The 21,180-nt window shown below is 52.0% G+C and overlaps 2 long non-coding RNA genes across 3 annotated transcripts in view; one reads left to right on the top strand and one right to left on the bottom strand.

The window, feature by feature from the left end:
* Positions 1-5,869: 5,869 nt before the first annotated feature.
* LOC115288208 lies at positions 5,870-12,403 on the top strand. Its single transcript, XR_003906873.1, has 3 exons — positions 5,870-6,049; positions 6,744-6,855; positions 12,176-12,403. It is a non-coding gene; the product is annotated as an uncharacterized LOC115288208 (long non-coding RNA).
* The window catches only part of LOC115288206, an 89,793-nt gene continuing 77,755 nt past the window's right edge, over positions 9,143-21,180 (bottom strand). The window contains exons 5-6 of one of the 2 annotated variants that reach the window (XR_003906866.1): positions 11,194-11,341; positions 9,143-9,667 (exon numbers count right to left, since the gene is read on the bottom strand). This is a non-coding gene — a long non-coding RNA (uncharacterized LOC115288206). Of the gene's footprint in view, positions 9,668-10,685; positions 11,342-21,180 lie in introns of those variants that run through there. The other variant, XR_003906864.1, reaches the window with a different exon arrangement.

The following is a 21,180-nucleotide window of genomic DNA, read 5'->3' as shown; positions in this document are numbered from 1 at the left end:
AGGGGAGGTGGCCCTTCTGGGAACCCCCTGTTTTGGGGTTATTGCAGCTTCCAGGAGAATGACTGGGGTCGAGGGGATGAGGCTTTTGCCCAGAACCTGTGAGGAACCATGGCATAGGACAGCAAGCTCCTTGAACCTGTATCTCAAAAATTTTCCTCTTTTTAAAAATTTTATTTATTTTTGAGAGAGAGGGAGAGGGAGTGCGAGCAAAGGAGGGAGGGGAGAGGGGGAGAGAGAGAGAGAGAGAGAGAGAGAGGGAGAGAGGGAGGGGAGGAAGGCACAGAATCTAAAACAGGCTCCAGGCTCTGCATTATCAGCGCAGAGCCTGACTTGGGGCTCAAACTCACCAACTCACCAACCTCAAGATCATGACCTGAGCTGAAGTCGGAGGCGTAACCAACTGAGCCACCCAGGTGCCCCTCACCCCGCACTCTATTTTTAAAGGGTTTAATGTTCATAAGCTTTAAACAATTTATTCAATTAAATTTAAAAAACCCTGGGGCACGTGGGTGGCTCAGTTAATCATCTGACTCTTGGTTTTGGCCCAGGTCATCCTCCAGTTTGTGGGTTCAAGCTCCCCATCAGGCTCTGCACTGACACTGCTTGGGATTCTCTCTCCCAGTCTCTCTCCCCCTTCCTGGCTGGCATGCACACTCTCTCTTTCAAAATAAGTAAATCAATATTTAAAATATTCTAATTGATGACTAATTATTTTCTTCCCTAAATGGATCCATTCTCTCCGTCTCCCCTTTGTTCCTTCCTCGTTCAAACATCATTTATTTAACATTCGCTACAGGCCGCGGGAATGGGGACAAGCTGGTTCCTCCCCTAAACGGATGCCTTTGCTTGTGGGCCCCCTCTGGCTGCCCAGCCCCCACCTCAACCAAAACCACCACCTCACGGGACAGCCGGGGTGTGTGTGTGTGCGCGCCTGTATGTGCCCCGCTCCACCCAGGTGCCCCGCACAGCCTGTCAGGCATCTGGGGTTCCTTTCGGCCCCTGGCTGAGGTTTGTGACCTGTCCTGGCAGCAGGGGCCTCTTCCCAGAGGACTTCAGTCTGTGTCTCCTGGGCCCCGCCCCTGCCTTCGCTCACAGCCCACTTCCCCAGGGGTGTTACTCTGCGCAGCTGCAGGGCTCTGGGCTCCCCCTGGGGCTCTCTTTGGATCTGGCTTGCACACCTGCATGTGTGCGCGAGTGCACATAGTTGCACCTTCACACTCTCCCCATCAGCCTGGGAACTCCCCAAGGGCAGGAATTCTTGGAGTTTTCTTTAGGACGTGCTTCCCTTTGGGAAGAGCTGGGAAGGTGTACATCCGTGGGTAAGAGGGGAGACAGGCAGGAGGGGTCCTGTCAATGCTTTGCAGGCAGGGACAGAGATTACTCATGCAAAGCTCATAGGTATGCCGCCCAGGCCTCTGCGCAGATGAACAGCAGTGGGGGTGCTGGGTCCTGGGATTAGGACCAGTGGGATCGCGCTGTGGTCCAGCTAGGCTGGGAGGGCTCAGAATGCCCCACCCCCCACTCCAGAGCCCTGCTCTTGCCACCCTCTGAACTTGACCCTGAGCCCTCCTGTACTGGTAGCAGGGGAGGGGAGACAGCATAATGACCCCACAGAGATGTCCCTACCCTGATCCCTGGAATCTGTGAATATGGCAAAAACGGACTTTGCAGATGTGATTTAGTGAAAGATCTTGGGATGGGGAAAATTTTTGGATTTTCTGCATGGGCCCTAATTGTAATCCCAGGGTCCTTGTACAAGAGACGCAGGAGGGTCAGACAGTAGTATAGTGAGAGAAGCCGAGGTAGGAGTGATAATGTGAGCCTCCAGAAGGAACTCAGACCCACAGACACCTTGAGTTGAGGATAATAAACTGGCATTGTTTTAAGCCACCGAGTGATAGTTTTTTTTTTAATATTTATTTTGGGGTAGAGTGCAAGCAGGGGAGGGGCAGAGAGATGGGGACAGAGGATCTGAACCAAGCCCCACGCTGACAGCAGCCAGCCCGATGTGAGGCTCAAACTCACGAACCTCGAGATCACGACCTGAGCTGAAGTCAGAAGCCCAACCAACTGGGCCCCCCAGGTGCTCCTGTGCTTTTGTTACAGCAGCAACAGGAAACTAATACACAAGGTCCTGTCCAGGCCCAGAGAAGGGGAGATTATAGTAAATTCTGGGCTCTGATCCATTCCAGAAACGGCTGCCCACTGGAGACCTGACTGTAATTTCACAGGTCCTTGGTGTCCTTATTTTGGTCTAGGACGCACAAGCAGTTGTTTTTTTCCCAGGTGAAATGCTGGTACTAAATTACTTTATATCTTAGGGGTCTCAAACTCCAGTGTCCTCAGCAGCTGCAGTAACATGGTAACTTGCCCGAGAGAGGCAATGGGAATAGGGCGGCCCATGGTAAACTGGAGAAAACATGCCTTGCTTAAAGAAATCAACTTTAAGTAACAACAAAAGCAATAAATCCAGCCGAATAAAAAATACATATAATACACCTTTGTGGCTTGTCGACTCGGAGTTTCAGATACCATATTAACCTGCCGGTTCCTGGCTGACCCCAAAGAGATGTGGTCCACGGGGTAAAGAGTAACAGTGGATGTGATGAGTGCCCCTCAGCCCTAGCTACCCCTTGGAGTAACCCCCAGAGCCCAATCAAGGTCTCTACCTCTCCTAGCCTACGTTTTCTAAAAGGGGGTTTTGATATGGAGCTGGTAGACCCATCGGACCTGTTGGCCAGCCAGCTCTGCCTCACTTCCCTCATCCTTCCCAACCTGCACAAATCCCTCAAAGTCCACCCTGTGGACACTGTCCCTTCAGCCCTGGGGCACAACCTTTCTCCTTCCTCTCCAGCAAGGGAAGCCCTTGTGTGGAACAACCAAGAGGTTACCATTGTTGAGTCAAGACTTAACCAAGGCAAACCATGGATGGCATGTCAAGGACTCAGAAAAGAGGGACAACTGTCCTAAAAGAGGAGGACAGCACAGATGTCATGGACCAGGTCATGGGAGTGAGGCAGGCACACATGGGTGAGCCCCACTTCATCACTTGCCAGCTTTGTGACTTTAGGTAACACGACTTAACCTCTATGAGCCTCATTTTCCCCATTTTTCAAATACTTTTTTTGATTTTAATGTTTATTTATTTTTGAGAGTGAGCAAGTACAGAAAGGGGCAGAGAGAGCGGGGCAGAGGATCCAAAACAGGCTCTGTGCTGACAGCAGTGAGCCTGATGCGGGCTTGAATTCACCAACTGTGAGATCACAACCTGAGCTGAAGTTGGACGCTCAACTGACTGAGCCACCCAGGCGCCCCATCAGTTTTCCCATTTTTAAAATGGGAACAATACTTCTACTGTACTGCTGTTGTGCAGATTAAATCAGACGATGCACATGAAAGGCAGTATCTGGCCTATGAGAGGAGCTCTGCATTCTGGAGAAGGATGCCTTGGGTTAGAATTCTCTTTAGTGGTTGCATGATCTTGAGCAAGCTATTTCATGCTTTTGTGCAGAATGTTCTCATCTGCAAAATGGGTTCGCTGTTGTTTTGAAGGGCTGTTGGGAGGAGGATGGAGTGATTTCCATGTATCAAGGACCTAGACCAGGCCTGGACTTCATAAAGCCTCCATGAGTGTGTTAATTATTTATTAGGTCCATCCTGGCATTGGTGAGCACATATCTTCTGTGCATGCTGGGCCCTGGGCTGTGTGTCTGGGACGTGGGATGGAGAAGCCAGAGTGTCTTCCCTGGGTCTCAGAGGAGGCTGACCACCTTCTCCCCACATCTGTCTGCCTAGTTCTTTCCTCTGATACCCCTAATCTGGGTCCTTCACCATCTTCACCTCCGCCCTATTGTCTGTGACCTCTCCAGACACCTTTCGAGCACCCCCTGGTGGCCCCAGACCCTGGGGAGCAGGGCCACCTGGCTCCCTGCTCCGTGGGAGAGATGCCTGGGGCTGCCCTCTGTCTGATAATCTCCATTAGTCACCGCAGAACGGAGCTGCACTGAGCACTGGGCTCTGAGCACTGAGCTGCACCCCCTCTGGCCAGCACACGTGCCAGGCGGTCTGGGATGAATCACTTCCCACGCCGTCTTGTCATCGGGTTTGAAACAGAGGCCCTGTGTGCAGCTTTTGTGTGTAGGGTTTCTTTCCATTCCGTGATTCAGAAAATGCCACTCACTCAGCCATGTGATCCCCTAATCTTCTGCCAGGGAACTGAGTGTAAAGGTTTGCTGGAAAACCCTTGAAGGACGGGGGAGGGCCGCTGCGTTTGCCAGAGAGGGGACTGAGCCAAGAAAACTGCAAGTTGGATTTCATGGAACCATCATCGGGAGAAGAGTCGGGCAGGTGGGTGGGGAGGGCAATCACTCAGGTATCATGAGACCAGAGACCGGCCCACGAGAGCAGCTGTTGGTGTACAAAGGGCCCTAATACGGTTGTGGACAGATTCCCACCCGCCCCAGCCCCAGAAAAGGAACGTGATTAATTTGTCTGATTATGAATGTGACACTTGTTCGGGCAAAAATCGTCATCAATACAGAAAACTATAAAAAGGAAAGGACGTATCTCTGGTGTGCTATGACCAGACACTGTTTTCATCCACTGAGACATTGTCTGTGTGTCTTCAGGCTCTGAACTACTAGCTTCCTGTCCCCTGAGCTACTGGCTGTCTGATCCTGGCTCCTGCGCCTGTCCTGGGACACTGCGCCTCCAAACACCATGGGGAGGTTTGCCAGATCTGGACCTCAGCACCTGGGTTCTAGTCCCCACTTGGCCATTAGCTTGCAGTGTGTCCTTAGGCAGATCACTCTGAGCCCCACTTTTCTATTCAGTGAAAAATGGGATAATAATTGGACGAATTTGTGGGGAGGATGAATGGCATGAGTGGGTGTGAAGACTGCAAACCCAATAACCTCTTCAAATATAAAGGACGTGCTGGCTTGATGCCCACACCCCTGCCGTGGATAGTGTGTACCCCAGGGGAGTGCAGAAGCAGCCACCTGCTCTGTGAGGTCTTCTCCAGACACCCTCAGGATTGGCTCAGAGCAGGGGGGTCCCAGGCTGGGGCCCCTGGTCACGGCAGCACCACACCTACACATTGGCCTGGCACGGGGCAGCGGGCACACGGTTCAGAAAAATTCAAAGCCCTATTTTGTCACCAGTTTTCCGGCTCAGAACCACTCTTTGATTTCAGGAACTTTGTGAATCCCCCAATTTGTTGTATCATTTTTACGTTGTAAACTAGTTTTAGCAAAGTCCTTAGCTTGAAAAGAGGTGTGTACTTACATCAGGGACAGTAATGACAATATAAGAACATTAGTTTAGCTGTTCCAAACTACCTCTTTGTTTTTTTAATGGTTACTTATTTTGAGAGAGAGAGAGAGAGAGAGAGAGAGAGAGAGAGAGAGAGAGAGAGAGCGCGAGCTCAAGTGGGAGAGGGGCAGACAGAGAGGGAGAGGGAGAGACTCTGGGCTCAATCCCATGAACAATGAGGTCATGACCTGAGCTGAAATCAAGTCAGATGCTTACCTCCCTGAGCCACCCCAAACTACCTCTTATATCCATCTCACTAACACACCTAAGACCTTGCATTTTGGGGACCTTTACCTTTGCCTCTGCTACGGAAGAGTTAAAGAAGGCTCAGGGGCACCCCAGTGACTCAGTCTGTTCCGCGGCAGACTCTTGATCTTGGGTCATGATCTCATGGTTTGTGAGTTTAAACCCCCCATCGGACTCTGTGCTGATGATTCAGAGCTTGCTTGGGGTCCTCCCTCTCTCCTTCTCTCTCTCTGTCCCTCCCTCGATTGTGTGCTCGCTCGCTCTCTCTCTCTCTCTCTCTCTCTCTCTCTCTCTCTCTCTCTTCCTTCCAGCAGAGTCAGCTCTGACTTTGTCCTCCTGGGTCCGCAGCCTGGAGGCAGGAGGCCCTAGGAGGACAGTGCAGCCCCTCCCCACACCGCTCCCGGGGGAGAGAGCGAGGCCAGGCTGACCACTGCGGGCTCTGTGCTCACAGACCATGGGTTCCAGAGAGCAGCCCTTCAGTCACCTGGGCGTGCGTGCAACCTTTTCCCACAAAAACAAGACCTGCCTAGTTCCCGTGTCTGGATATTGACCTCAGGTCCGCTGATCTGAGGCCCTGCTCCCACTGTGTGTCCTCTGGCCCCTCGGGGCTCCCTTGAGCCCCAGCCAGGAGACAGGCAGGGGTTGATGTCTGCCTCCAGTTCCACTCGAACCCCACGCCCCGTCCGAGTGCCTTCTGTCCGCAGTGAGAAGCCACGTCCACACACCGTGGGCCCTGGGTCTTACCTAACTGGCAGGACCCTCCCTCCAGCCCATCCTAATTTACTTGAAGCAAACAGCCATGCCTCCTGACAGGAAGCAGCGAGATGAGGACTCGAACCCGGGTCCTCTCCTGCTGTACCACACGTTACCTCGTTCAGACTGTGGCAAGGACCAAGAATCCAGCGTCCTCAAAGCCAGCCTTGGGACGGAGGACTGAGGCTGGGAGGCAGGTGGCGGCCATGGGGAGGTGAAGCAGCAGAGCGGTGGCGGATTAACCAGGAGGCGCCTGCGCGGCTCTCAGACCCACGGCCACGCTGCGGCTGCCCAGAGTGTTGTGAAAATAAAGAAATACGTTCTAATAATCACAATTGCTAGGATAGTGGCAGGTACTCACAGTGAGCACTTCCTGTATGCGGAGAGCGGGGCTGAAACGCTGCACCCGGATTTCTTCACTTTCTCCGCAGTCACCTGCTGACGTAGCTGCCGTGATCATCATCCACTTTTTAGACAAGGCTGAAGGTCGCACTGGTTCCACAACTTGCCCAAAGGCATTCTCTCACAAGCAAAAGCCCTGAGGTGAGGATCTAGGTTCTCTGATATCGTGCTCCACTCTCTCTAAAACTTCTCTAAAATCTGCTTTTTAAAAAAAACAAAAACAAAAACACTGATATAATCTACCCTGTCCAGAAGGTGGGTCAGGAGCACCAGGTCTGTTGAGGAAACCTGAATGTGTTACCGATGTGTGAGCCTCCGTCTGGCTTCAGCCCAGGAATCCCTGTCATCCCGCGATCTGGGAGGCTCACAGGGTCTTGCCGATGGAGTGGGGGCGGCGGGAGGGGCCTCCGGGAAGCAAACCAGGCCTGCTGATCCGGGGCTGGCGAGCCGTGGCCAGGCCACCCTCCCATCCGCACATCCGTGCATTTGTACCTGGGATACGAGGAGAATGTCCAGTAAATTATGCCAGGACTGGCTGGTGAGAAGCAGGGAAGAATAAATGGCAAATTCACAGAATGGGTTTTTAAAGTATGTTATTTTTTAAAGTTTATTTATCCATCGAGAGAGACAGAGAGAGAGAGAGAGAGAGAGAGAGAGAGAGAGAGAGAGAGAGAGAGAGCGAGAGCGAGCACAAGCAGGGGAGGGGCAGAAAGAGAGACACTGAATCCGAAGCAGGCTCCAGGTTCTGAGCTGTCAGCACAAAGCCGGATGTGGGGCTTGAACCTACAAACCTTGAGATCATAACCTGAGCTGGTCAGTTAAGTATGTAATTTATAGTAGGATTTTAATGATAAGCATCCATTAGAAAAATATGGCTTAGTTCGGCTTCAAACAAGGTTTGTTAATTGAAACAATTTAATTTACTGACAGTCCTCAGGTTTTACAGGTCAGTGGAATGTGAGTCTTGTCATCTTCCTTGTGGCTTCTCTGCACCATTAGGGGAAGAGTAGACCAGCCGATTGAAAGTCACTTTCATGTACAAAACATAGACTGTGAAACTGCTCCAAATAAGTGTTGCAAAAGCAGAAGGGGAAACATTTAGACGTGTGGCTCTTTAATTTTTTTAACCATGATAAGAAACATATTTTATATCATAGCCAAGTGCACACACACACACACACACACCCAGGGGCACCAAACTAAAACAAATATCCCTAAAACAAATTTTAACAATATTACAGGAAATGCATCTTATATTTTTTATTTTATTCCATTTCATTTAAGTAAAATGTAACTTGAGATGCACTAAATATTTTTTATGACCTATAACGTGTGGTAACTGTCAGTTAAAAAAAACTATCTGACCATACTGATAGCAAGAGAAAGGAACAGACTGGATACTTTGTCTGTCTTGATTCCCCTTTGGAGATAAATTTCCCCAGACCAGAGGCTGTGCTGCCCCATTAGTCCTAGCGGGGACTCTGCATAATCGATCTCTGGAAAACACAGACTTTGGGTGGCGAACACTGGGACTCTGAGCAGACGGGGACAAGGTTCCAGGGGAGGAGGTAGGGGTGTCCCTCTAGAATCAACATTCAATTGGGATTCACTTAGCCATAAAATGATCTTCAGGGAGGGGGGAAATAGGGTGAATGAGGGTGGTGAATGGGATCGAGGGCGGTTAAAGGCTCCCCAAAGTAGGTTTGGGCGTTACTGTGTGATTGGCACAAAGTAGGGGGATAGCAAGTGGTTAAGAACAGAGACGAGGGAGCCAGTCTTTAAATTCGGGCTGCGTCACCTCAGCTGTGCGGACTGCGGGTGGGGCTGTTGCCTCTAGGCCTCAGTTTCCTCATCTATAAAATGAGGACATAACAATATTTAGTCCTTATGGCTGTGACATCTCAAGATGCGAGCTGGTGCTAAACAAGACATCGGCTAACCTGCCCACACAATTCAGGCTCCAACTCTTGCCAGCGAAGGTCACTTTATATAAAGCACAAAATATCTCCTGTTATGGGGCGCCTGGGTGGCCCAGTCGTTTGAGCATCTCTTTTACAAACATTTTTTAAGTTTATTTCTTTATTTTGAGAGAGAGCATGTGCATTAGTGGGGGAGGGGCAGAGAGAAGGAGAGACAGAATCCCGAGCAGGCTCTGTGCCATCAGCACGGCGTCTGATGTGGGGCTCAAACTCACGAACTGTGAGATGACCTGAGCCAAGATCAAGAGTCTACGCTTAACCGACTACACCACCCAGGCGCCCTTGAGCATCTGACTCTTGATTTTGGCTCAGGTCATGATCTTGTGGTTCGTGGGATTGAGCCCCAAGTCAGGGTCATGCTGACAGCATGGATCCTGCTTGGGACTCTCTCTTTGCCCCTCCCCTGCTCGAGCATGCATGTACCCTTGTGCACGTGCTCTCTCAAAATAAATAAATAAACTAAAAAGAAAAACCAAAACAGCTCATGTTAAGTGGTGTATCAGGGATAGCAAGTGTTCAAACCCCAGAGCTGCTTCATGGGAGGTCAAACGTGGGATTCAAAACACCCCCACCAGAGTTGGAGGCAGGGAGGTTGGTCTTCAGGCTCAATAGCATTCAACAAATTAATACTAAGACCCATCATTATGTAAATAATACTTCTTTCCAGTCACCTATTTCCTGTGCCTATCTGCACAATGCAAGTTAACTGCCTTCAAGCCCTCACCACTGCTCTCTGAGGGGGAGGACCTTTTCTCCCGGTTCTGGGAATGAGCTGGAATGAGCACTGGGGTGGAGTTAGTCCGCAGCAAAGGCCTCTGCGTGGAGAGTTCTCAGCTCTCAGCGTGCATCCCGTCTTCCCACGTGATCTTTGCACAGCCCAGAGATAAAGATCCTTTGAGTGTTGCTGTATATTTCTTTTGCTGTCTGGGTTCTCAGGCTCAAAATGGTGGGCAGGTCGGTGGCTTCCTTCCACCCTGCAGAACAGGGGGAGGGGGGTTTGGTGACTCAGGTGCAGCCGAGTAACTCCAAAATCACACACTGTCCCTGGCACATGTCTGGAATGCACCAGTAGAGGAAAGGACAGATGACTTTTCTTCTCTCCATCCCCCATTGCTCAGTCAGGGCAATGGCTTCTGTTGCTGGCATGGACAGGTCTCCCTCCCACCAGCCCTATCCATATTCCATATTCCACACTTTCGCTAGAATGATCTTTTTCAAGTGCAAATGTGATCCTTACTTTCCTTTCTCCCTCCCTATATTACACCCTCTGCTTAAACCCTTGGCAGGCATCCCACTGCCTGTAATGCATTTCAAAGCCCCTTCACTGCAGAGCCTCAGCTCAGTTCTTCAGCCTCCCCTTTCCTCCCCCCTAGGAGCCCTATGGTCTTACCAAACACCTCGCACCCCCTGATTGTGTAGTAACAGTCTCAAGCTTTCATGCTTTTGTCCCCCCCCCATTCCCTGTCCCTTGCCTGTCATGGCTGTGCCAGCGGGCTAGGCCCATTGTAGAGAATTTCTATGTTCCATGTTCTCCAGAACCTTTGCCACTGTTCAGTCCCAGGAGCAAATTCTTTCGGCTTCCACAGTTGTCTTACCTTGACTGTTCTTGCCAAACTGCCCCCAAGGCTTTGCTGACTTCTGGGTCTGGCCACTAGAGGGCAGTGCAGTGTAGCTGAGCGTCAGGCCTGGAAGCAGCAGGAGGCTGCCAAGTGCTGGGCTCACCGGAGGCTGACTCTGCCCTCCCTCTGTCCTTAACATCAACGTTTGGGCCTTGTCACAGGTCCTGATTTGTTACACAGCCCCCTTTCTTGGGCCTCCTGGCCTCTGCCACCCCACCTTCGCTCCTTTATGCACAGGAGTGCCCCAACCCTCTCCTTTGACTGTTATTTTGATCACCTTTTCCGCTTCTCCACCCCACACCACCCTTCCTCAAGAACATTCAGTAGCTCCTTGTTGTTTCCATATTAACCCCAGACATCTCATTTTGGGGGTTCTTTTGTTTATGAAAGTGTTTCCACTTCAATAACAATGAAAAATGAAAGACAAATAATTCATAAGTCCATTCCATGATTTTCTTATGTTTTACTTTTTCTGTGTGTGTGTGTGTGTGTGTGTGTGTGCGCACACACCCACATGCACACACGTATGTGTATCTATGGTTGTGCTCAGAGCATTAATACAATCTTACATTTAACTGTTTTGGCCTGTTTTGAAATTATAGACAATTTTTCAAATTACCGTCCATCTTTACAATATGAAGCGATATACCAGTCTCAGGGAACTTGGGCTTGGGTCTCAAGGCTATGCTGTCCAGCCCTCAGAATTCGTGTGGGATGAACTGGGGGCCCCCAAACCTGGCTGATCACCGGAAGCACAAGTGTGTCAGTGGGACTTGGGAAATGTCTTGGTTTGGGTTCTGCTGGTGATTCGGATCCAGGGACTCGACCTGTGTGTCCGTCAGGATTGGATAGGTTCTGCTGCTGTAACAAACACCCCTCACCTCTCAGTGACTTGACATAAGGAGAGTTTCTTGTTTGCTTGCTCATTCTAGAGGATCACCTTGGGTTGGTCTGGAACTCTCCTGTAACTTGTCCTCATTCCAGGCTGCAGGCTGACAGAGGGACCACCATCCGGAGTGTGTCTGACCTCTGTGATGGGGGTATGGAAGGGGGACGTGTGAATTAGGAGCTAGCTTTGTACACCAGTTCCACCCGGAAGTGACACTCATCCCTTCTGTTTACATTTCTTTGGCCTTTGCATCTACCAAAGCTTGGGGGGTGGGGCGGGGAAGTGCAATCCTGTTTCAGGTACCTGGGTGCCCGGTGTCTATATTTTTTTTAGAAACCACTACAGTTTGGGGAAGCATGGCACCAGATAGCTCCAGAGGAAGATCCTGGTGACATCCTTTAGCACAGAGTCACCACCTCTCTGGTTGGGTCTCCACAACTCACCAGGGCATCAAGGAAAGGGGGTGCAGAGTATGAGGGTGAGGCCTGATGGCCTGTGGGCTTTACTTGTGAGTGCCCTTGTGCAAACAGCCTGGTTCATGGGCGGATGGGAAAGGATACTGGATGATTCAGAGAACCGACTAGAAGCCTGGCAAACCAAGTTCAGGGAAATGGGCAGGGTGCGCCCAAGGGAAGTCTGGCAGCTGAACAGCCCAGTCACAGACACTCGGTCTGGTGAGGACATCACCTCTACCCACCTGTCTGTCCTTTGAGAGTCAAAGCCCAGAGCATGAACATCCCATGGACTCAACCTGGGCCATACACAACCTAGAGGACTGTCTGGCTCCCTCCCACCCCCACTGAGACCACACACTGGGGACACCCCACTTGGTAAGGGAGCTCTAGTGTGGGCAGGCAAAAATCAACAGACGTTTCCTACTGAGGTTTACCAGCTCCCTCTTCAAAATGAACTCATCTGGGAGGCACTCAGGAGTTCACCTGATTCTCTAAGGAGCCCCGTCACTGTTTTTTCAGGCGGGAGTAAAGAGCCAGAAGTGTGCATTTGCTTATCGTCTCTGCATTGGTTCCACAGAGACCACCAGTCTCCACCCAGCAGAACCAAGCCGACTGGCTTGGATGTGCCTGCTCTGCCCACCCCAGAGGGACGAGGCTGAGGGGCAGGACACCGGCTCCCTCACCCGCCTTCACAGAACAGATAGAACCGTCTCTCAGCGAGGTGTCAAGGTTTCCGTGGAAACAAGATGTGAGGTAACCTTTCTGGGATTTGAAATGATTGAGTAAGGAGGCATCGCTGTTTGTCGTAAATGTTGGCTGTTCATCAAGTTATTTTGACCCATTTTTAGCAACAGTCTTTCCTCACAGCCTGGGGCCCACACGGATACCCGTGACCAGGCCCAGGTGCGGGGGGAGGAGGCCTCAGCCCTGCTTAGAACAGCTCTGGCAATGGGAGGAGAGAAATATGGGCGTCATGGCTTTTTCTAAAACGATGATTTATAAACAGGACCCCTGGGGTCCCAGGTTTGTACAAGCCTGGGTAGGGAGCCACCAGTCAAAATATAGCCACTCAGTTAAATTTGAATCTCGGATACATGGTTTTTTAAATATAAGTATGTCCCATGCAGTTTGGGATATACTTACCCTCTAAAAATTTTTTTCTCTTCTGAAATTCAAACTTAACTAGATGTCCCATATGTTTACTTGCTAACACCTGATAATCTTACCTGGGTGTCCTGCTTTTCTTTTATTTGTTTTGGGGCTCAGGTTAGATTTTTTTTTTTTAATCAAGGTTTTTGCTGCCAAACACATGAACGTTTTAAAAGCCATGGCTAGGTCTTCTTGGGGTTTCTTTTCCCCCCACATTGAAAAACTTAGCGATAGTGAATGTTTCATTCATTCTTTCACCCCATGCACATTTTACGGAGCCCCTCTGACAGCCCAGGGACTGCTGCAGATGAGGGGGCTAAAACGAGGCAAATAAGGCAGAACCACTGCCCCCCGAGAGGTCTCCTGAGTCACCGAGGGAGACAGATAGCCAACCCCGCATCTCACGTGGTCGGAAGTGCAAGGTGCAGAGAGGTGGCTAACGCCAGGCAGGTCTCGGCTGAATAGCGAAGCACCGAGCAGAGCAGGAAAGAGATGCTAGCCAGGCACTGCCGCCGGTCCTCTGGCCTCACAGGCCCTTGGGTGAGGCTGATGAGCACAGACCTGGGGAAGACATTGACTCTCTTGGACTTTCCTTTTCCTCTGCCTTATAGTTTAATAATGACTTGGCTGGGACCGATTCAATAGGAAAGCAATAGGTTTGGTTGACTTATAAAAAACTATGACACTGGAAAAGCCATTTCCTAGGGCATCTTAGGGTGAACACGGGGTCCAGCCCGAGGTCCGCTGGTTCGGGCTATAGAGGACATTGTCTAGAAGCCACCTTTTTTTTTTTTAATGTTTATTTTTGTGAGAGAGAGAGCGAGCACAAGGTGGGGAGGGGCAGAGAGGGAGACACAGAATCCGAAGCAGACTCCAGGGTCTGAGCTGTCAGCACAGAGCCCAACGCAGGGCTCAAACCCACAGACCACGAGATCATGACCTGAGTGGAAGTTGGACACCCCTGCAAAAGCCACCTTTAACCATGTCTGCGAGACCCTGTCCCAGCCCTGACCGGTAACAATAGTGTGGTCGAGAGAAATTAAGAGATTCTGAAGGAAGAGAAACGTTCAAAGGGCAGAAATGCTCTTCACTTTATGAACTCGTCACGAAACACGTCAGCCTGAGTGTAGGGAGTGGGCCGTCAGGAGCCCTGCTCTGTGAAGGGTGGAGCTGTTCTATCACTCAAGGAAACAGCAAGGGTAAAATGAGATTGCTGTTCTTATGAACATTGATTGTTGTCTTTTTTTTTTAACCATTAGAGAAAACTATTTCCTTTCTGGAAGAATCTGTTTTCTGGGAACTGGGCCTGGTTTTCAGTGAGTGTGGCAGCCTGTCCACACGCAGCTCTGGCCTGGGCACCTGAAGGTGGGTGTCACAGGGGCTCATGGCGTACGGGGAGACACGGCCTTGGAGCCTGGACACTCTTGCTGGGAAGGCGTGAGTTCTCCAGCATGTGACCAAGGCGACATGGGCTCAGCAGCCATGTGGGCTGAGGAGGCAAGGTCCAGAGACCATGCTGTGCGAGAGCAGAAGGACCACGTGTGGCCCAAGGATCTGTGGGCCCACTGCAGGCCTGTGGAAAGAGCGTGGTTTTCTCCTGCTCCCACAGGGAGCTAGAAATAGAACTCTGCCCTTTGTCCCTGAGCAGCTGAGGCAACTGCCTGGCGTGGGTGTCACCGACCACAAGCCCCTTTGTTCCTCTCTCCCACATTCTCCCTCTCCGTCCCTTCCTCCCCGACCTTAGCCCACAGCCCGCGGATGCTGCGGGCTGCGCCCAGGCCTGCTGTCTGGCCTCCGGGCAAAGGTGGCTTCTCCTCCCTGGCACAGATGGCCAGTGTGGGATGTGCTGTGCTCCCGGCTGCTAATGAATGAGCACAACTGCTTCCTGGCTGGTGTCAGCACTGCCACCACGAGCCTTCCTCAGCTGCGCTGACCCTGACCTGGAGCCGTTCAGAAACGTGCGGCTTCTCCCTGGCAGCCACCTCAGGGTCAGACACACGGTCTAGGGTTCTAAAAACTTCATCACTTGAGACCGACGGTAAGAAACACTGCACCTCTTATGTCGCATCCCACGCACATGTTAAGTACCAGATGATCTCCATGCGCGGCCCCCCGGCCCTTCATCCTGCTTCCAGGCTTCCCCAGGGTTGAGTCCGTGGGAAGCCCTGGAGATGCAGGGAGAGGAGTGAAGGTAAGTATTTATTCCCCAAGGAAATGCACCCCCTTGGCTGATGGGTCACATTCCTGTCTGCGCCCTCTCTACATCTCTCTGTCTCCAAGTTCTAGAAATGCCCTCCTCCTTTAAGCCTCAAGCTAAGAGTGATAATGAAGCCCCACAGTGCCTAGACCTGGGTCTGCACCACCCCTTATGATTTCCACACAGCCTGTGCACATCTTTGTAAATAGCCCCTCTTATTAATGACCTAATCAGAATGTGCTTTCTATTGCCGTATTCATATAATCTCTATGTGTACATACATGTAACACATACACACACAAACGCAAAAGACTTCTGAACATTTGCCCTTACTGTAATTCTATGCTCATTGTTTGTTTGTTTTTAACTTTTATTTATTTTTGAGAGACAGAGAGAGACAGAGCATGAATGAAGGAGGAGCAGAGAAAGAGGGAGACACAGAATCTGAAGCAGGCTCAAGGCTCTGAGCTGTCAACACAGAGCCTAACATGGGTCTTGAATCCACGGACCATGAGATCATGACCTGTGCCGAAGTTGGACGCATAACTGACTGAGCCACCCAGGTACCCCATGCTCATTGTTAAAAATGCTCATTCCACTCACTAAACTAATCCCATGACCCACTTCCGGGTTTCCACGCCCAGTTTGAAAAGCACTGCTTTGGACCAGCAGAGTGGAGACAGCTCTTAGCTGGCCTGGATTGTAGCGCCCATCAGAGGTCGGCAGGGAACATGGGGGCCATCAGATGACCGTGGCATGGGTGTTATGTGGGACTCCCCTTGGCACGGGCTAGCCTCCTCTTTGGGGGACAGTTCCTTTCTGTGGTCAACACAGTCCAGGCAGTGGGTTTCCAGTTTGTAGGCGAGATACCAGAGTGGGTCAGAAGCCTGCGAGATGGCTGTGTTGGGGGGTGACTCACCACAACATGAGTGTAAATACCGGTGCTGACTCAGCCACTTACAGTGAGGATACAGCCATCGCGTGGGCTGATGGACCACATTCTCCCATCAGCACCCTTCCCCTGGTGGAAGTTCTATCCAGAAAGCCAGGCAGTCATCACAAGGGGCCTGGCCAGCTTGGCTCTAGAGCAAGGCAGGTCTCAGGATCCTGGAGCACACCTGGGGGCCTGAGCGCCTTCTTTCTAGAGTGTCTGCCTCGCCACCTCCCCTTGGTCCCCACGCCCTTGCTGACCCACCCCCTAATGCTGACCCGGTGACTTGCTTGTTCTGTTCCCTTCTATGTCTGACAATTGAAGCTTCTTGAAAACATTTTTTAGGGGCACCTGGGTGGCTCAGTCAGTTAAAGCGTCTGACTTCAGCTCAGGTCATGATCTCGCAGTTCGTGGGTTTGAACCCTGCATCAGGCTCTGTGCTGACAGCTAGCTCAGAGCCTGGAGCCTGTCTTTGGATTCTGTGTCTCCCTTTCTCTGACCCTCCCCTGCTCACACACACTCTGTCTCTCAAAAATAAATAAAACATTTAAAAAATTGAAAAAAAATTTTTTTAATATTTATTTTGAGCGACAGAGAAGGAGACAGACAGAGTGCAAAAAGAGGAAGGGCAGAGAGAGAGGAAGGCACAGAATCCAAAGCAGGCTCCAGGCTCTGAGCTGTCAGCACAGCGCCCGATGCAGGGCTCGAACTCACGAACTGCGAGATCTTGACCCGAGCCAAAGTCAGACACTTAACCAGCTGAGTGCCCTTGAAGCTTCTGACTTCAATTCTTGGTGGCAGTGGGTGGGGGTGGCTGTGTCCCTCGTGGCCACCCATGGCTGCTCAACTAGGAGCCAGCATTTGTTTGAGGGGGGCGCAGCAGGAGCTCTCCCCTGCCAGGTGGTCCAGAGATGCATGGTCGGGGTCTAGCCAATCCGCAATGACCATAAGTGCATAGTCACCGAGTGCTTTGTAGAAAGCCAGGCATTGTGCTGAGCGCTCTATCGGCACAGTCTCATTCCTATCCTACACAAGCGGATGAGATAGCAATGGTTTCTCCACTTTGTACGAAAGGAGACTGAGGCTCAGAGAGGTCAGGTGACTTGGCGGAGGTCATAGCATAAACCGGGTGCTGGGCGGACCTAGAAGCTGCCCATGAATACACACGTCTAGCCTGAAAGGACAGAGAATGCTCCCCTCCCCATAAGCACTCACTCTCTGAAGGCAGCACTGCGCCCCTTTCAGTAATGCCCCTCCCCACCCTGCTAGCCACCTGTGATGCGGGAGGGGGGCCCTGTTGTCTTCGCTTGCTGACAGACACAATCCGAAGACCAGCTTCTTGTCAGAGGGAAGGCCCATGGGAGCCACAGGGAAGTAACTCCATGAAGACACCAGACCGTGGCCAGTGACTCAGCTGCTTGGCTGATGGACAGTGGATGGACGTCAGTCCTCACTCTGTGGCCCTTCCCTTTTCTCCCAAGAACAATAACAAACCCTGTCTCTGTGATCTGGTCACCATAGGAACTGGAAAACATTTGATAATGTGGGGCCTCTAGGACAGGTGGGCCCAGTAGGTCCAGACACAAACAACTCTTTCCTGCCCTTCACCCCCATCCCAAGCATCTCATCCACTTGGAGCAGATCAAGTAAACAGTTAGGGGCAGTGACACTACCATCTGAATTGAACGACCTTGCCCAAACCAGGAAGTCAGGGTGGCGGAGTTGGGGTAACAAGTCTGTGTGCCCGTGGGATCTGGCCCAAAGTCCTGCTGGGAAGAAATGGGCACTCAAGCACCCTTGTCTACTTTGGAGACTGAGGGTCACATGGTGTGTCCCCACCCTACATGTGCGGGCCCTGTTCTGGGCTGTGGGGAACATGAAGAAGGGAGACACCGGCCCTCATGCTCAGAGAGCTCCTGGTCTGCTGTGCACAGGACACATTCCCGGAGAGGAGTTTACGTCCCAGGGCACATCAGGAATCACCAGGGAACACTGAGGAAGGGGGCTGGGAGGGGGGTTTCTGGTACAGGATGGGCCAGAACTTTCCATTTCCAACAAACCCTGGCTGAGTGTGGGGCATAGTCACTCGCACAGGATGAGTCATGGAGGACCGCAGGGGCCCAGGGACTGGATTAGCGCACAGGCGCAGCCGCCTGTGTCTTCTCCGCCTGCCCCTTTTCTGTCCTCCCATTCCCATCACTCGTTCGAGGCTCACGGGCACCCTCTGTGTAGGGCGCTCAGCTCAGATGGCTTGACCACAATGTCCCACCCTCCCTTAAGATTAAACAGGTTCACACCCACACTCACCTCCCCCATCCCCTGCCGGAAGTTGCCTCTTCCCTAAAGCACCAACATTATTCCATTAGTCCAGCCATTCTCCTAATCTAGAAAGTTGCCAACGTCCGATGAACTCCCTTCTGTGGAGCCCTCCCTCTCCTCCCAACCTGCTGGTCTCTGTTCCTTTAGTAATGTTGCCCCCATCTTTGTGCTGACTCCTCTGCCTAAAACCCCCTCTCCCGCACGCGGGGAGGTCCCCATCCCTCCCTAAAGTCCCAAGTCTGGCGGAAAAGTCTCCTCAGCCCCACCCCACACCGCAGGTCCAGGGCGGAGTTCATCACTCCCTCCTCTGTGCATCCACAGGACTCGAGCATTTTCCATATGGAGCAGAAGTTCTTGTTTCTGGCCCCCTCCCCTGGCCAGTGACCAGGGTGCTGGTGCTGTCTTTCTCCCCTTGGCTGCTCTGTTCCTTCCAGCTCAAGCCAGGTGCTCCGGGAATGCCGCCCAAACCCAGGACCCAACCTCCCAGGCCTTCTTCCTCCTGACCTCTTCCTGCCTGGCTCTCAGCATCTGCTCAACCTCCCCACTTCTCCCTGCAGCCTCTCTTGCACACTGGGACCGGTGTGGCCCTGTATTCTTCACCAAGGTTGCCTGACGCTTCCGCGGGCAGGACGCAGGCTCTGCAGGCTGTGCGCCTGAGCTCCCGGTGCTCTCTCACGGGGCCTCCTCCTTCCCTCCACCCACCCTCTTGCCCAGCTTTCCTGCCTGGCACATCCTTACTCGTTTTCCGTGGGGGGACCCTTGCAAGCCCCATGCGCTGCTTGGAGTTGCCTTCTCCAGGGTCAGGATTACCAGCCCACTCCTCTCCCATACAGCCTGCCAGGGCTGTTCCATCCTTCTGTCAGGGCTCTTTAACCATGTTCTCTCTTCCCCTGACTGTGGGTCCCGGGGCACATGGGGAAATAAGGGTCCCCACTTATTTCTACATTCTCATGGCGCTTTGCACCTAGCAGCTACTCCCCAAATGTCTGTCAAAGTGTTGGATCCTGCCATTCCCTGTGCAAAGCCCTGCAGTGGCTCCCTGGGGCCTGTGACAGGCTGGGGCCTCAGGCACACAGGGGAGCACTGGCCTGGGTGCTCATTCTCTGTCCACGGGGTTCGTGGAGCTGCTGCTGCAGTGGGCACAGAATCCTGGGGAGGGGGGGAAGGGTGGTGCCCTCAGCTCTCAGGTCAGCCACCCACAAGGAAACCTCCCAGCTTCCCGTGCCCGCTGGAAACCAGCAATTGCTGGAAGCTTCCTCAGCTTCTTCCTCACCAGCCCTGGGATGCCTCCTCTCTTCTCACCATCCCTTTCTTCCATCATCTCCATCATCCCAAATTCTTGACGTTGGGTGGGCAGAGACTTAACTGTCCCCACCTCCCCCTCCCGACACCCTCCTCCCTCTCTCCAATCCTATCTTCCTGCATTTGACACACAACCTGGTTCATCCAGCCCCTCCTGTCTGGCATACTCTACAGGCAATTTACTCTTGCAATTACCCTTCCCTGAAACCCCTCCCTTCTTTTCTCCACCGATCCACATCTGTGATTCTGGTCTCCCCCTTCTCGAGAATTCTCTGACGCAGAACCGACTCCCTGAGCCACATTACAGTCCTGTTGCAACCAGCAAACATCATACCATTTAATATTTAATTATTCTCCGCACTTAAAAAAATGCACGTTTTCTTTCCCCACCTCTCAATTATAAGCATCTTGGGGGTAAAGCTGTTTCATCTTGCTGGGGAAGGCAGGAGAATGTAGGGTTTCTCCAAACTCACTTAGCTTCTTCTTTGTGTGCACAATTTTCATAGGATCATCTATTAATCTATTAGATGTCCGATAAAACCTTCCTTGGACAGCTCTGAAAATATATCACAGGTTACAAGGAGGTCTCACACCATGGGCTTCCTGGACTGACAGTATATGGACCAGAAGCCCAACTTCCTCCTTCTGTCTAGCTTGTTGGAAGGGTTCTCTGAAGGTCAGGATCTCCACACCATGGGAAAAACTGTAGTCCTACTAAGTGGTGACCGAGGAATGACTTCCATGATGTCACTGGAGCAATGCTGTGATGCTTTCATGACCTTGACCCCTATGCCCAAGGGTGGGGAACCACTTGTTCCTCCCCTTGGCCCCCCAGAGCAGCTTGTCTGGAGCTGGGGGGTGAGGGGGTTGTGAATCTGAGGCCCTTGACGCCCCACAGGCAAGTCCATGAGCACCTGGGGCCCCCGTGTCTCTGGGAACATGCATGGCACAAACCTGGGGTCCTAAAAGGGCTCAGAGGTCAATGTCCAGGGCTCATTTTTCTCCTCTTCCTTACTTCCCCTCCAGATTCTGTGCCTTCATCCCGTACAAGTCACTTTTCCTCTTTCCTGCCAAGCTCACCATTCCTTCCATTCACACTTTGGCTTCCGCTGAGCTCCCTCTCCAGTCGCCCAGGCACAAACTCTCAATGATCTCTACCCGACCCACCTGGGGACTCCCTTTCACCCTTCCTCCCTCTAGAAACCTGGACTTCCCAGAGGGCGCTGTGGGCAGTGGCTGTAGGCCCCGGAGTTGGCAAGCCTGGGGTCTTCTGGAGTCCACTTTCCTCAGGCTACAACGCATATCGAACCTATGGGCTCTGCGGAAACAAGGGGGGATGGGCCTCGGATTCTGGGGGCGTGGCAGAGGGCGTGGCAAACAGGTTGGCCACTGTGATGTGCTGTGGTGTGGAGACGTACTGGCTGCCAGGCACAGAGGGGCAGCCAGGGCTGTGTTGGGGAAGGCAGCCCAAGGAAACAATGTCCAAGGGAAGCCTGCAGAAAAGCTGGTGGTTGGCTCTAGGCTTTGGGAAATCCTATTCTACACAGAGAGAAGCCAGATGGAAGGGAGGATCTTGGGGGAACTGCCGACAGGTCAATATGGCTCCGAGATGAGTGAACGAGAAGG

The sequence above is a fragment of the Suricata suricatta genome, chromosome 3 (genome assembly GCF_006229205.1).
Source record: "Suricata suricatta isolate VVHF042 chromosome 3, meerkat_22Aug2017_6uvM2_HiC, whole genome shotgun sequence".
NCBI lineage: Eukaryota > Metazoa > Chordata > Mammalia > Carnivora > Herpestidae > Suricata > Suricata suricatta.
This window is presented reverse-complemented; position numbering and strand designations above follow the sequence as displayed.